An 18,224-nucleotide genomic window follows, 5' to 3' on the forward strand; every position below is an offset into this window, starting at 1 on the left:
AGAATATAAAATTCCAATATGATATAACAACTGAGCTTTAAGTTTGAAATATTGACTATCGAGATAAAGTACAAAAATCTGGAAAGTTTTGAACAATAAAGAAATCAACTAAGAGAATTCAAATGAGAAACTAGACTCCCAGTAGTACTAAAAAGTATCACTTTAACAAAGTTATGGTTTCTTGAAAGGTATTTTATTCTTTTGAAATAATTGTAGACGCTTATATTGTTAAATTGTGGAAGGTACTGTCTCCCATGTATTTTTCCACGTAAACTTCACAAAAGAATATTAGAGATTTTTAAAATACATAATAGCTAACTTATGTGTTTGAGGAAGAGTTCTATTCAGATAGAAACTACTTATTCAGTTCTGTATGAAAATTTATTCCTATCTCCATCCTATAATATTATATCTGTTAATAATTATGATTTTATTGCTCTCTCAAACGAGCTATTCAAAAAATATGATATCAATCTTGATGTTATTTTTATTACAAATAGTTGATACTTCATTTTAAGTTTATGAAAATTACTATTGAACTTTACTAACATATGATATCTTGGCTAATCTTATCTCATTATTTTTATTTATTGATAATCAAATTGCTGAATAGGCCTGTAAGTTTCATTTTGTGTTTGAATTTAAACCATTGTATTATTTGTGATCATTGCATCATCATATTCATGATTTTCATTTGTGGTCATTATTGTGTGGGATTCACCAACAGTATTCAAGATAATGAACTTGAACCAGACTCGAATACCAACTTTTTTGAAAATTACTACCGTACGGTACTCTATTAATACTCCCAAGCTCATGATTTGAAATGATTTTTCATGATTTGAAATCGAAAAATTATTATGATATTGAACACAAGATACATTTACCCCCTACACTTAGTCGAATAGTCTTGTAGGGGTATTCCAGTAAAACATGCTCTGTATTGCAATGTAACCTGTATTATGTATGGAATAAAAAATATTTGAATTTGAACATGAAACCGATTATTAGTATCAATTTCATACGACATTTATAATTAGCCTAATATATTTTTTCCATAAAAAAGCAATAGTTCATGAAAATGAAAAGTCGAATCATTATAAATCTTTCACTAATATATTGGTTCCATTAAAATATTTCCTACAATGTTTCAGCCTATCATCTTTTAGTCTTCAAATTGGATCTTAATAAACTCTGGTAAGACTTTAAATTTTAAATCGAAATACTTTCTTTAATTGAAAGTTTAATTCGAAGTGTTTCACATTTATGTTTAGTAGAATATTGGAGTTTGGTTTAACAAAGGAAAGATTCTTCTAAAATTGATAAATATAGGATAAATTCTAAAATTTTAATTATACTAATGTATTATTCTAGTTGAATAGATTCTCATAAAACTGCCGATCCTACACAATCACTCCACACAAAAGATTGAATTATAATATATTCATATATATTCCAAACAAAAGATTGAATTATAATATATTCATATATATTCACTTACCTTATTAAAAGAGAGAAAACATTCAGAAGTTATTTCTACTTATTAAGTGAACTGTTTTGGATGAAAAAATCAATGCTCAAATATTTTGAAAAACCTAAACACATTATAGTTTGAAACACGTCCGATCCCCCCAAGTTGCATGCAAACGCACAAAGTAAACACTGCAGCGAAGCCGCTGAGAGTTGGGTAGACCTAGACCAGTAGAGGTAGAGTTATCTGTATGACAGTGTGTGTATGGGAGTGGGAGAGCATTGAGAGAGACTATCTCACAGAGTTGTCTCTCAGTCACTCCTCTCCTGCAGAGAAGGTCGTCTTCTCTGGTATACTCACAAAACAACAAAAACAATTTTTTCGATTAAATATATTTCTGCCAACAACCAGTTAATTTATAACAATGTACTCGAGAAAACGGTTGAGGCAGGTTAAAGGCTATGCACATTTATTACGGTAAAGTGTACGCGTATAAAGTCAGTATGTAATTGCAATGAACACTGTAAATATGAAGAAGAAGTGAGATGAATAAGAGAAAGAGCAAGTGATAGGATTATTGATCATGAGGAAATATTTATCATTTATGAATAATTATTAATCTCCGAACTGCAAGATACAAATTTATCTTGTTTTCGCTATAGTGGAATTCACATAAAACTGTCAGAATTGATTGAATGAGAAACGCTTATGTTTTTTATGAGTGGTGCTGAAGATTAGTAGTATTTACCATCATAGCAGATGAGAATTTATCAATGTGGGATTATAACGGATTTCCACATGAGTTGTTCGCTATAAATCAATAAAATAGGTCACTTTATTATCATATTATATTTCCCTTTCATAAAAAGTCTTAATTTGAAAAATGATTAATATTCATGTGCTGGCCTACCTGGCATAAAGCACGCGCTTATACTAAGAATGATGTATTAACTTATATTGCCAATAAAAGTGTCTCCGAAAACAATTTTATTTTTAGTAAATTCGTTTAGTGTACAGTAGTTTAATACATATTTTCATGAATTTTTATGCTTTAAGGCTTATCTGAGTCGTATGGCTTAGGACCGATATGTTATAATTGACCGAACGTAGTGATGTTTTAACTCGGATTTTCTTTTGTCTGTATAAATGTATGTATGTAACGCAATTACGGCCATACGCGTTGATAGAATTCGATGAGATTTGGCAGGAATATTCATTTTTCAACTGCGCGTCGATACACAAGGTTTTTTGAAATTCTGCATTTTAAGGATAATATGAAAAAAAAAGGAATTCCTCCATACTCCGATATCACTATTATATCATCTACTCTGAAGATAGGATTAATCAGACTATAGAATAATTCATAATCAATCAGCTGACAACTGGATTACACAGATGTCTAGAGAAGCCGTCTCTATTTCTATAAGGTCTATAGTTTCAATCAAAGACCTTAAAGAGGTATGCATCTTTAAGGTCTTTGGTTTCAATATTTTGTTTTGCAGTCATGGAATTATTATGCGTGCCTATCAGAATCAATATTCTCACATTTGAAAAAACTAATTTAATAAGTGATTAAAAATAACCAAATGAACTAAATAATAATGCTGAAGAAATTATAATATTTTTGATTGTAAAAGATTAATTTTCATCAGATCGGATGATTATCACTGAACTGGATGAATTATATCATATGAAATACAAATTCAAACGTGAAATGAGTTTGTTAACATTTCAAACAGGTGACATCAGATACTTGTGGATGAGAAAACTGCGTGAGGTCTACTGTTCACAGAACCACTAATTTATTTGGTTGAAATGAATGCATTATTAGTGCATAATATAAGTTTTTCTAATTGACAATACAGTATAACACTGTTTAGTGATTGGAGAACAGGGTACAGTTCAGTGAGAACCCAAATTAGTATTTGTTTTAGATTGAATCACCATTCTGATTTGTGCTACATTTTGCCATGCCATTTATACTCCAAAAAAATAAAACATCTTCTAGAGAACTATCGAAGGAAACTAAAGAACTTGAATAAATCTAATCAACTTTTCGAACATTTATGAAAATAATTTAATGAAAGCACTGAAATTATTTCAGATCATTCATTCCTTTAAATCATTGTTTATCTGAGAAGATCCTTTTCAGAATTCAAGTCTACAGTCTACAGCTTCCATTCAACTCAATAGTTATGTCTGCCTTTTTGTAACTTATAGAGCTTTCTGTCAACTACAGCATTGCAATATTGCAAAGTGCATTGACTTCATCCAGGAATAATTTTCTAACACGTATTAAACTCTCTCCAAGTACAAACAATATTATCCATGAGAATAGATGGGTATGGTAATAAATTTTTTCGTCAAATTTCACTTTCTTCCATCATAAATTTAATTATTTGATTTTACTTTTGATTTAATTATTCATTTTGGCTGATTATACAAAGTCTATAGTGCAACATAATCTACTACTTGTCTACTTTCAAGTCTAAATAGTGCTCCTGGTTGATAAAATTTAAAAGTATGGATGTTTGACTCTCATACGAACATAGATAATAGAACACGTGAACATTATTCAACCGTGAAATTAACTCCCAAAATGATCACTTTAAAATATTTTAAAACAATGATAAGGTCGTCAAACGTTTATTCTGTTCATTGATCTGTGTTACGAGTCCGTCTATGTACAGTATCTTCTAATACTAGTCATTCTGGAGTGGATTTTGGTTTAAAGGTCTGATAATGATTATATCGGTACTGAATTATTGCCTGAAAGATGTTATAATAAATACATAAGTTCATTGACAAAAAAATACGAGTCTAGAACATAATGAGCGAAAACTGAAGCATACCGTACATCATGTATTAGAGACAAACTTCGAAAACTAACCAACCGATCTTTCCAAATAGCTCTGAATGCAGAGACTAATAAGACAATGGTATCTTTTTCTATGGTAATACAGAACAGAGTCTGAAGCGAAATAATCAACGTCGCGTATAAGTATAATATTTTTTCTGAAAATATTGTAGAGTACAGCAGACGTTTATTAGTTGAATTTTTCAATGATTTCTCTCAGTCTCTGTTTTGTTTTTCAAAAACTAAACTGGACTAGGAAAAATAAACTAGAAGACTATTCTATCAAAAGGCTATCACTATTTGGAAGAAAAGTATTGCAAATATTATACCCACCACAGATGATGTTGAAGCCTGGACTGTCAGAGTTCACTGGAGAGATCACACCACAGACAAATAATACAAGTATAATATAATTCAACGGTATCTTTTCTCTCTATGATCACACTGAATTAAGTGAAGCCGAAGTCATTCTACTATAGCCGGCTCGGCCTACCGTTCTTACTACCATTGATAAACTGTTCAGATGCTAACATATTTCTCGCCATCACTATAGTAACCGCACCTCCCTCCATAACTTCTCACTCTCCCGCTTTATTAGTCGAATAAATAACATACAGCTAATAACAAAACAAAAAACCATTTCGCGTGCCAAACTAGAAACAGCGGGCACATTAATTTGCATTCGTTCTTCAATTATTTTCAAGCGGGCTTTCAATTTGCGTAATAAGGCTCTTAATTTTGTCTGAAGACACTATTTTTTATGGATCTCATGAAGAAATCCGGTAAGATGAATAATTTCATATAGGTTTCCATGTCGTTTATGCTTTATATGAATAATAATTATAGCTTATTCTGCTACAACTGAAAATTTTTTTTTATATTTTATCCAACTCCAGTTGCCTGTAACTTATTCCCACCAATAAAACATAATATTTCACGCACCGAAAATACTCTTTTTTCACGAATACCTATTTTTGTTTGTTTGATCGTTTATTCATATTATAGAGATTGCTTAAACCAGTCTAAATTCTATACAGTAACGTCCATTGTGCACAGCTGTTTTGTTATTTTTCCTTTATCAATAATAATTATTTTCATACCACACAGTATGAACTCTCTTTGTTATCACCTGATTTATCGAATCGAGGCTACAACATATGTATCCGAAAGATACATCTGGAAAAATGTTCCTAAATGAACATTCAGATACAATTTAAAAATACATAGAAGCAATAGCAACGTCAAATAATGCAACTGGTTATCGAAACTAAGACCATAGAAAAATAGAACCCAAGATTATTGATAGTATAGAAACTAGAGTATCATTAACAAAGAATATCATTTCTTTGTAAGATTAACCCTTAACATACTCCCTCCTGATCAAAAACCGAACGTAGAGATGACCTGAAAAGGATAGAATATCTTTAAGATGTAAAGAATATAGAATAGCTGATATAAAAATGTATTCTTTTATAAAATAACACATAATGTATTCATTAGAAAAAAGAGTATAATGATGTGTCGATAACTTTCGCCAAGCTAGTTTATCGGTGAAAGATCAGGTACGTCATTAATACATTTTTTTCACGTTCAAGTAGTTGACAAAAAATCCGTCATCCTGATTAGTTAATTGACTACACGACTGGACCGATGGAGTTAGGTTTATTTTTTGTATATATTTTCAAGGTTCATTAAATGAATGATGCGGGCTGATGATCAAGTGACTGATTAAGACTTGATTAGTGATTGACTCAATAACCGAATCGTCCTTTCACGGCAAGTAATGCTCCTTGCGGTTAGTACATCACTTTCCGTACACAATTTCTAAATCATTTTCCTTCTGTTCAATTAAAGTGCTTTTAACAAATTTTATTTCTTGCCATAATTTCTCGATTTTTCCAAGCGAAAGTAGTATCATCAAACTGACTTCATTTCATGAAAACCTGTTGGCCTCTTCTCTAAGTACTTTACAATGCAGACTATTTATGCAATTTCAATCAATTATCTAACGGCCTTCTTCACCTGAATTATTATAATCAGTCATCCAATGGTTAATCATTCATATACTGTGAATATCCAATTGTAAATTTAGCCTGTATGTAATATTAGGATATTTTACCACTATAATAATGTGTAATAATACTGCAATCCTTTGAATATTGACTGCAGCATAACATAATTCTGCTGCTCAGGATCTGCTGATACATCCGTCATCGAGTAGTTTGTAACGGGAGGGTCTCAGTTCCTCACGATCTCAGTTAATCAAGTGCCAACTTCGTCCGTTTCTTGAGAAACTGAAACAAGTGGAAAGTTGAGCCGTTCAGTTTGTCGAATTTCTCGGCATCAAATTTACATTGCAGGATGATACACGGAGCCAAGTAAAGTTGATCACGAATCAACTACAGTGAGCTACAGCGTTGCAAACTGTCGTGGATCTATTATTGCTCTAAACATTAACTAATTGCCTTTAACATGAACTTGAAGGCTATATTTATTGATGTGAAATGATAGGGTTGGAGGTTGTGATTCTGCTTTTAAATGGTAATATAGTATCATTATTAGAATAAATGTTTTGATACGGTATCATTTGGATTTATGTATGATACTAGTGAGCCCCCAGGGCTGGAGAACTTGCTCATGAAACGGGATCTTGAAGAACTGAGATTTCGACTAACTGAGACGCTCCAACCCGGTTGATTCATGATAAACTGAAAACTTGATGACGTGAATGCCTTTGCTCGAAAATTAACATTGATGTGATGACCTCTATCTATTGGACCTTGTTGGAAGGGAGTAGCTATTTCTAGGGACTTTCAGGATCGCATAGGGCCTACATCTGGACATTCTCAATCGATTATCGTATATTGATTGTAATTTGCTCTGTAGACCAGTCAACAAAAGATTATAGAGGGAAAAGTTTGGAACATAATTTTCAACTCCACAGCTCTTTTAAGGATAGTAAGAGGATTAACATATCAAAAATCCTCACCCCCACCCCCTGTGCCAAAGGGGTGGGGGTGGTTTGAAAGTACCATTTTTTTAATTTTTCGCATATATCTCGGAAACTATGCATCTTATGAACATTTGTATTCTGTGCAAAATTGAAGCTTACAAAATTACCAACAAGTTTTGTCCTTTACATTTTTTCCATATCTCTCATAGTTTCTGAGATATCCGCTCTTGAAAGTGAGAAATTAATGTATATTATCACTATTTTACGCATTTCCTTACGACTGTTGCAGAAGTTTTAGTGTTGAGAGTGAAATTTTCTGTTCACAAAAATAGATCAATTGACAATGAAATTTGGAGGGAATGTTTGAAACACAATTTTGGACTTTGCAGCTTTGTTATATAATTATATAATTATTGTGGAGCATTAAATCATCTTTCATTTCATGTATGATTCGACTATTTCAAGCATTCCCATACGACTGTTGCAGCAGTTTCAGTTTTGAGTGTCTTTGTTTGGTAGGAAGTTTAGAAACACCCACTGTGTTCAGTTCCGCAGACGTTCCAATAGATACTCAATATGAATGTTCATACTGAAGCACATTGTCAATTTGTGACAGAATAGTGTGAATTCCAAGAAAGTCACTTGCAAATCTTGAGATTTGACACTCAAAACATAAACTGCTGCAACAGTCAGCATATGGGAATGCGTGAAATAGTCGAATTAAACATGAAATGAAAGATAATTTAATGCTCTACAATCTCGTAACTAGCACATTCTTGTTTCATCAATTGTTGAAAGTTATAAGTCTTGAAAGAGCGAAAAATAGAAGAGAAACTGGTTTTTCGAAAATGCATCACTTTAGAACATGAATATCTCGAAAAGTATAGGCTTTATCGAAAACCTCTACCAAACAAAACTTGTAAGAAATGTATCAAGCTTCATTTTTATGTAGTTGATTATGTCAATAGAACATATTGTTTCCAAGATATGAGCATGTAAGTAATAAGTGGAAAATGCAACTTTCAAACCACCCTCATCCCTTCAGCACATGATGCTCTATCAGCTCATAATCAGCATGGATTTTTTTCATCAATTGTTCAAAAATTATAAGGCCGGAAAGATGAAAAAATTTTTCAATAAAAAACCTCTCCTTCAAGAGCGGATATCTCAGAAACTATGAGAGATATGGAAAAAATGTAAAGGTCAAAACTTGTTGGTAATTTTGTAAGCTTCAATTTGCACAGAATACAAAATAATGTCCATTCATAAGATGCATAGTTTCCGAGATATATGCGAAAAATTAAAAAATGGTACTTTTAAACCACCCCCACCCCTTTAGCACAGGGGGTGGGGGTGAGGACATTTGATATGTTAATCCTCTTACTATCCTTAAAAGAGCTGTGAAGTTGAAAATTGTGTTCCAAACTTTTCCCTCTACACGTTTATTTGAGCATTCGTTGCCTGGACTATATTCATATTTCAACATATTCAACTGTTTCATCTTTTAATTGGAAAATCATTATTATTGACGAATGTGTCAGATAGAAGAGAGAATTCAGTCTTGAGTTGAAAAGAGCAAAATTATTTCATCTTCAACGTCCTTGGAATTTTTTTTCAAAAGAACTCTATCGACACTATAGCTAACACATTTTAGATACATTATGTAGAAACAGTTTACACACATCGGTCAAACTAAATAGTAGTCGAGTGACCTTGGCTCAGGTCTTGTTTCAGAGTTTTCTGGTTGCACCTGATCAATTCCAGGGCCTCCTGACATGACCTGAAGTATGTTTTTTAGGCAGCCGGGACCGACAGTTAATCAAACTAATACGAGGGCTATTTTTTTCAACTTCCGATGTGGTATAAAAAAGAAACTAGTGAGAGTAATTGAATGAATTTATTATCAAAAGTTATTTACATTATTAGTTACTTCTCAACATAGTCACCATTCAGATTGAGGCATTTTTTATACCTGGGTACAAGCTTCTTAATACCTTGTTCATAGAAGTTAGCCGCCAGTGATTTGAGATGGTTTTTCACAGCATCGGAAGCTCTGCCTTCCTAGCATTTTCTTCAGTTGCGGGAAAAGGTGTTAGTCGCTTGGTGCTAAGTCTGGGCTATACGCCGGATGGTCAAAAACGTCCCATTTAAACCCGTCAAGAAGATGCTTCGTCACAGCAGCACTGTGAGGACGGGCGTTGTCACCCTTGGCCCCCTTCATCATGAATGTCAACTCGTCCATCTTTAAATTCCCTTCACCAATCACGCACTGCACTGTCACTCATAAAGCTTTCACCATATACTCGTTTCATTCTATGGTGAATTTCTGCTGCGGATAACCCTTCAGCTTGCAAAAAACGAATTACAAAACGAATCACTTCGCAACTCACACTTGGCGGGAGATTCTATCATATTAGCCATGTTTATGTGTTGCTAGATGAACTGGTAATGACGACAGATGGCCGGAAACGAGTGAGGTTATAGTGTGAGATGCGCATAGTCAGCTGCCGCGCATTGTTGGCCAATGCCGCTCGCATTGCCATCTAGCGGCAGGATCGGAAGTTGAAAAAAAATAGCCCTCGTATTATGGTACAGGAAACTGATCCAAGACCTTTTCGATCAACAGCGTTGACGAAATCCGCAGAAATATATTATATCAATATAGCCCATAGGTTCTGAACTATTTTCACTTTGAAAATATAAAAATCTTTAAATAAGGAAAATCTAGAATTAAAAACTAGTATCCTCACTCCGCTCGCTCACCTGACGCTAACCTTCCGTAGAACAGAGCCTTTCTTGCTGTTTATTCCACGATTTCAAATCGGTTTAGCTGCAGGCGCTGAAAGTCTTCTTTCACTATATTTGATCAACTGATGAGTAAAAAATGTAAAGCCTAGAATTATTTTACTTGAATAAAATTTCACAACGGAAAAGATGACTTATTAGAGTGAGTGTGCCACGCTAGAACTATCATTTTTAGAGCTTGAAACCAGTGTGGGAACGCCGTTGACATAGGTTAAGAGACTAATAGATTTGAAATGTATGGTATTGCATTTGGTACGGTACTATACATCTATAAGTTAAGTAGTGGAACATCTTCCATCAAGCATTCAATCACAATTCTAGATATTTCGAATGTGGTGAATCATAAATGATTGAAAAATACCAACACGTATTTTGAGGTAAATGAAAACACATTGAGATTTTTAGAATAAAATCATTACCGCATGACTCTCATAATGTGGGAATGTTTATAAATATTTCCAAATGCTAATGATTTATCCAGACAATGACAAATAATGCAAAAACAGTTTTAATTGCGGTCTCAAACATTTCAGTTACGGGTCTCTTGTATCTTCTTAAAAGCAGTCAAGTTATGCTAAATAGTGTTTTAGTATTATAGAGTTATTGGACCATGAAACCTATTGTTTGAGCATTTGAACAAAGCGTAGAAAAGTAAAAAAACTAATTAATTTCACTTTCAATTTATTCTCTGAACAATTCATATTTCTTTCTTCGTTGACTTCACTTCTTCCATGACTCTTTGGTAGGTGGGGAGTGGGATTTTTGGTAACATTTTTGGTAGCACTTTCAAGAAACGAATGCTCAAAAAAGGTATAGGGGGAAAAGTTTGGAACACAATTTTTGACCCCGCAGCTCTTTTATGGATAGTGCAATGATGGTATATACACTATTCTTGTGGATAGTGAGGTGGTAAACATATCAAAAGTCCTCACTCTTACCCCATGTGCTAAGGGGATGGGGTTGGTTTGGAAGTACCATATTATGTTTTTTTGCATATATCTCGAACAATATGCGTCTTTCGGGAATTTTTATCAAATACGAAATTAAAGCTTACAAGTTAGTCTACAAGTTTTATCCGCAACATTTTCCCATATCTCTCATAGTTTTCTAGGTATGAGCTCTCGAAGGTGTCACATTTTGAAGAAAAACTATTCCGGCTCCGATTTTTTTCATCTTTTAGGTCTTATAACTTCTCAACGATTCATTGAAAAAATCCATTCTAATCATGAGCTCATAGAGCATCATATTCTCTTCAATTTCATGTATTATTTCATTATTTTACGCATCTCCCTCTCCCTACGATTGTTGCAGCCGTTATAGTGTTGAGTGTAAAATCTTCAGTTTTGATCTAAACAACAGCAATAGATCACAATTGACAAGGAAATTTGGAGGGAATGTTTGGAACACAATATTCGACTTTACAGCTTTGTTCGGACTACTTAGAAGGTGAACATATCAAAAGTCCTCATCCCTACCCCTTGTACTTAAGGGATGAGGGTGGTTTAAAAGTTGTGTTTTTCATTTCTGGCTTACACGCATGTATCTTGGAAACAATGCATTTCAGCGGCATCTTCAACTAAGAGAAAATAAAGCTAGATAAATTTCCTACAAGTTTTGTTCAGTAGAGTTTTGTGTTATCTCCTTTAGTTTACGAAATATTCACTTTTAAAAGTGTATAATCTTTGAAAAGACAGTTTTTCTTTCAACTTCATGCACTTTTAGGGCTTGTAATCAACAACAATGCATCGAAAAAATAAGTACTGAACGTTGGGTTGTATAGCATTCAATTATCTTCAATTTGATGTATTATTTCATCATGTTATGCTCTCCATCAAATGTTATAGCACCTTCAGTGTTGAGTGTAAAATCATTAGTTTTAAAACAATAGATCATTTAACAATGTAATTTGGACACAATATATGGAGCACAATTTTTGACTCTGCATCTTCATTAAGACTCTAGTTAAGAGCTGAACATACTGAAAATCCTCATCCTAACCCCTGTGCTAAAGGTTGAGTACCGACAAGTCGACACTTGTTGCTGTATTGAGAATTTCACACTCAACACTGAAGGTGCTATAACAATTGATGGAAAGCATAAAATGGTGAAATAATCACGTGTGTGGGTGGGTATGTATGTGACGCTATATTTGTGAACAAAGTAATACAATTAGTACCGGTTGCACAACAGCCGGTTTAATTTAACCGTTATTAATTCCACGAGAACCAATCAGAGAAGCCGTCTTTTCAAAAACGCCTTCTATGTTCTATGTACGCCTCGCTGAATTCTATGTACAAATCTCAATCCTTGATTTCTGCTTTCACCATGGCATTAAAATTATTTTTTGCTACAGGTGGGCAGTACCCACAAGAATCAGTTGATGTTTTGTCATTTTTTCAACTTGTTTCATTGAAACAACTGTTTTCATGTGAAAACTGTATGGGAAAGACCAGCTTGATTTCATTTGAGCGGTCTATTGGAATTATCAATAATAATGACTAGGAATCTCTATTGCTACAACTGTAAATTGTCTCCCCTTCCTGTTAAAACTTCTACTACCCACATTGAAAATAAAAAATGTAGAATCCAGATATGGTGGGAGAAGAGCTTGAGGTGTGGGCAGGGTGGTTTTTATCGCCTATAAACATATATTGAATCAATCAGGAAGCATCTGAATATGAGTAATGCATACAACACTAGTTCTGCTATGGCAACAAGCATTATTATGATGTTGTAGAGTTAAATTGCAAGTTATGGTGCGCAAAGGCTTATCAATGTCTCAAATGATAGTACAGACCAAGGATAGTTTATAGCACTGTATACCAAAAATCAAGCGACAAAGAAGTGTATGATTTCATAACATTAACCTTTGGAGAACATTAACATTTTATCAAAATTTGTGAAGAGTTAAGGCTCAGCCTAGTTTCTCCTCCAATTTCATAATTATATTATGATTATAGTGTTTTGTACAATAAATGAATGAATACTATCATTGACCAAGGATAAAGGATAGTACATAGCACTGTATGCTATCCTTGAGTACAAACTCCACCAACCATATTCAAATTTAAAAATTAAATAAATTCATCTACATAACACAGCATTCATTTCAGAATGCCACAGTAATTCCCAAATGCCACAATATGTTGTGCACAACTGTCATCTCTGGAGTAGGCCTACCTACCAGTCATAACACAAATCACTCTTCATGGGGTTTACATATCTATGCCTGCCCAGTCCCGAGATTACTTCAAAAACAAGAAATATACAACAAAAAAGTGAGGTTGATTTTTTCTCAAATATACAGTTTCCAGGAAGAACTTTTAGAGTAGGTACTATATTTAAAATTTGATGTAATCTGTATTTAATAATCAATAATAAGTTATGTTTTAGATAAAGCAGAGAAATGCATAAATATTTTGTTCAATCAAATATTTCCTAGATAAAGAATAATCCCATAGTACCCTTTTCCTAAAAACTTATTTTATAAAATACAATAACAACTAGTTTCGGATGTTCAATCCATTTTCAAGTTTTTCTTGAAATGAACTATTATTGTCAATGAACAAAATAATATATTCAAATAATTTTCTTCAACAGCTGATTCTTCTTATCATCTGGCTTATTCCAGGTTTTTAAAAATTCTTTCAAATATTGGATTGTGATTTTCCACATGGGTGATGTTGAACATATTATGTTTATTCAGTTTTGAACGCAAGTAAATAAATAAATAAATAATAAATAAATAAGTTTATTTCCACATAATTCAAACAATACAAAATACAAGTTCAAAATACATCTCTACATAATAACTTAGACCATACTATTTCAAAAAATATATAGAAACTACAAAATTATAAGTAATAATAATACATAGTAAGACATTTGTAATAACATAATATACCATCCTGGTTATGTGGAATAGGCTGCTCCTGAGGTTGTTTTTAAAAAACCTGTATTGGGGCAGCCATACATTATTATTTTTTAAATTTTTTGGAAGTAAAAAAAAAGGTCCGATTGGCGGGCACTATTTTGTTCGCTTTAACATTAGATATTGCAAGAGTTTTACAAATGATATACATAGGCAATATATACCTCGATAAAACAAGAAGGAATTATTCTTTATACATTTACAAAAATAGTAAAATAATAATCATAATAATATTTTTCTAACAAAGCATAACCTCCACACTATTCAATGATTGAAGCCACTCTTTCACTTTTCTCTGCAATATGTATAATGAGTGGGATAAAAGACAATAAGGTGGTAACAAATTGAACAGTTTTGGTGCCAAATATGGAAAAGATCTACGGAAGGACTCCTTGTAAGGTCTTGGTACTTTAAATCGGTTCGTTGTTCTCAGGGATTGGCTATAGATATTCGCTTCCACACCAATATTACCACTTCTCATATAAAATATTCGGAGAACTCTAAAAACATATAAATGTCTCAATGGCATAATTTTCAAAGTCAAGAATTGTGTTCGAGATGGAAATCTTCTCCCTTTATGCATTATCACTCTTAAAAGCTTTTTCTGTGATATTATTAACGGTTTCAATGTAGTTATATAGGTACCTCCCCAGCATACCAGCCCGTATTGAAGTCTGGACTCCACCAGAGAAAAATACAGCATTCTTAAGACGTTAATTGGGCACATATAGCGTAGAAAATAGAATTTTCTCAGGGTAGATATTAGTTCACCTTTTATTTTTTTAATATGTTCTTTCCAATTCAAATTTTTATCAATTACAACGCCAAGATACTTAATAGAATCACACTGTTCAATTTGCATGCACCTGTTACATGACTGCTGAATGGGTGAGGCTACACATTCATTACACTTATATAATATATCAAGAATTGCCTGATCTCCCCCTCTCGAATTGAACGATATGAATTTTGTTTTGTTGCTGATAGTCATGTCATTTAATTCAAACCAAAACTTCAATTTTATCAGATCATCGCACATGCACTGACTAATGTCAATCTCTCTGGGCAAGTTATATGTCAGGGCAGTATCGTCCGCAAATGCTGTTAGTTTTCCAATGAATTTTCCATTACAGAGGTCGTTCACATATACCAAAAAAAGAATAGAACCCAGAACAGAGCCTTGTGGGACTCCACAAGATAAAAACAAAGGCTCACTTATTTTATCAGCTATTCTAACCCTCTGACTCCTGTTTGATAAGTAACTCTGGAACCATTTATGTGTGACACCTCTCACTCCTGATAACCACAACTTATTCAGAATTATCTCGTGAGAAACACAGTCAAATGCCTTAAAAATGTCTATAAATAATCCAGCAACACCATCTATAATTACCCATTTGTTTGCTATCTCCCCTCTTAAATATCGGGACGACCACTGCCTGTTTTAATTGTTCAGGGACAACACCCAACTCAAAACTAAGATTTATTATATATGCTAAAACGGGAGCTATTAATACGCTGACCAATTTTATTGCTTTCACCGAAATTCCATCAATTCCAGACGACTTACAATCATCAAAACTTTTCAGAACTCTAACTATTTCATCTGTACAAACAAGGTTTAAAAAAAAAGAATTTAAATAATTTCCTTCTGGAAACCAATTTTTATATTCATTTCGTTCTGTTATACAGTTAGCGGAATTATTTTTCAATTTTTCTACTATATTCACAAAATAATTATTAAATTTATCAGCAACTATACAAGGATCTGATACAACATTATTTTCTTCGGCTAAAACAATATCTTTATTTTTATTTTTCTGGCAACCGGTTAAATCATTTATTAACTTCCATTGTGCAGCTGTGTCCTTTGCTTTATTCTCAAATAAAGAATAATAGTAAGAATTTTTCGTAAACTTTAAATCTGCAGCCAGACTTGATTTGTAAGCTTTATAGTAACTAAGAAGGTCATTATTATTTGGATGCTTTATTGTCTTTTTATATAGTTGATTTCGTTTAGTTATGCGTCGATACAAATTATATGTTATCCACGGTTGTAGTGGTTTATAACTGCGTTTTTTGGGAGCCTCTACCTTTGATCTTCCTGCAGCCGTTATTAATTTGTTGAGAAATAATTGATAAGCAACATCCACATCATTAGTATCATACACATCAATCCAATCAATACATTTCACATGTTCATAAAAAATTTCATAGCTAAATTTAGAAATAGAATTGACTAGGCTAGAAGAGTTTTGGGAACTAGGATTTATTATGTCACCTATATCCAGGAGACAGTAAATTAGGTAATGGTCGGTCACATCAATCTTAACGATACCAGCAGAACATGTCATGTTATCTCGAGTTCTATAGAAAACGTGATCAATTGATGAGGAGCTCATTCTATTAACTCTGGTTGGTGCATTTATCAGCTGTTCAAGACCAAAACTAGCCATAAGTGTTAGATATTCATAATTTTCACGAGTTACTTCCTTAACACATATATTCAGATCTCCACAAATAATTAAATTTTTATCGTTTATATTTTCCATGAATGTTTGTAATTCATTTGTGAAAGCAGTGACACTATAAGATTGTAATCTATATACAGCTAACAGAGCAAACTTAATCCTAGGAGTTAATTCTACACTAATATTTAACACATCAAATGTACTTGTATCTGCTTGAGTTAACTCACTTTTGAATTTATTGGTAATGAAAACAATTACTCCGCCTGCCCTGTGATTTTCATTACATTTATAGTAAGCATTATAACCATCCAATTTATAAAAATCAATTTCATGATCCTTTATCCATACTTCTGAGAAAATAAAAATATGCGGACGAACATTCTCATCAAGAAACTCACTCATGAAAGATTGGAAGTTCTCTCGCATACTACGTATATTTTGATGAACAATAATCAGATTATCCATATTTACTTCACATAGATTTAGAAACGAATTAATATAATGATTATCCCCCATAAATCTGTAATACCTCCTTCATGTTTAATTTCACTCATGTCCAAAATCTAATATTGACATAACGTTCTATGCTTGTGTATTTATGGTTTGAATTTAGAAGATACTCAGCAAATTTTGATTTTTGTGTGGTACAATATCTGGATTTTAGTACCTGTATATGTTCTTTGAATCTTGTTTGAGAATTTCGACGTGTTTGTCCAATATAATTTTTTTACAATGACTGCAATTGATTTTGAATATTCCTGTTTTTGTGTATATATTATATTGATCAAAAAAACTTATAGATCATATTACATATTGAATACGTTATCCCCAGATCTGAATAAATAAAACATTCATGTATCAATGGATAATATTAGTTTGTCACAAAGTGAATTTCGTGACGAATGGAGAACCGTCATTCAGTATAGAATTTAGTGAATTTCCTCTATTTTAGTGAAAGAATAGGGTCGGCAGTCAGATGCATTTTGCTAAGCTTAGAGTCGAGCATATAAATCATCATCATTGGCGACAACCCTGTGAATTATCAGCAGCAGATTCATCTGAACCAAAAATTTCCAGATCTTGTTTACTAGTTTGAGCATTCTAGTATCTAGTATTGCAACAGAAGCAGCCGTATCATCAAAGCAATAAGCAACTACCGGGTTGAGTCGGTATCGTTCTTCATGAAATTTCTGGTGAGAAGGATTGTTTACCGGCCTAATTTATCATGGAAATTAGCAGTATGGTCATCATTAATCCACCCTTAGCATCAGCATTAGTGGAATCATACCCTGTCACATGGCCGGTGGCGTGATCGTCTCCTGAGACTCCTTTTGGTCGGTAATCTCTTTTCCCCTGGCCACCTAATTTTCAGCGACCCTGTTCTGCTTCGATGAGACCTGGGTGAGAGGCAGTAGTTCAGTGATTGAGTTTGTGTACGGCCGCGTTCCGAGCGGCATCCCCAAATGTGGTGTTCTATAGGGATAATATTCTATTCTCTATTTTATTGAATAGAATATTGTAAGTTGAATTACCGACTATTTGAAGGTAGATTTTCCTGGGGGATTTTCTGTCCTTGTAGATTTTATTTATAGTGCAGTAGTTCGGTAGTCGAACGTTTGAACAGGTCGTGAATCTCCTCTCCTCTCCCGGTAATAGTTTATTACTAGGGGAAGTATTCTATGTTTGTGTCTTAGAATAGAATATTGTAGGACGAGTTCCAGACAACTCGAAGTTAG

The 18,224-nt window shown here is 33.1% G+C and overlaps 1 protein-coding gene across 2 annotated transcripts in view; it reads right to left on the reverse strand.

Annotated features, from left to right (window-relative positions):
- The window catches only part of LOC111051798 (sulfate transporter), a 47,037-nt gene extending 42,190 nt beyond the window's left edge, over window positions 1-4,847 (reverse strand). Inside the window, exon 1 of one of the 2 annotated variants that reach the window (XM_039441835.1) lies at window positions 4,662-4,847. The gene's annotated coding sequence lies outside the window, so the exon portion shown is untranslated. Of the gene's footprint in view, window positions 1-1,501; window positions 1,716-4,661 lie in introns of those variants that run through there. The other variant, XM_039441834.1, reaches the window with a different exon arrangement.
- Window positions 4,848-18,224: the final 13,377 nt, after the last annotated feature.

Source organism: Nilaparvata lugens, chromosome X, assembly GCF_014356525.2.
Source record: "Nilaparvata lugens isolate BPH chromosome X, ASM1435652v1, whole genome shotgun sequence".
NCBI classification, from domain to species: domain Eukaryota; kingdom Metazoa; phylum Arthropoda; class Insecta; order Hemiptera; family Delphacidae; genus Nilaparvata; species Nilaparvata lugens.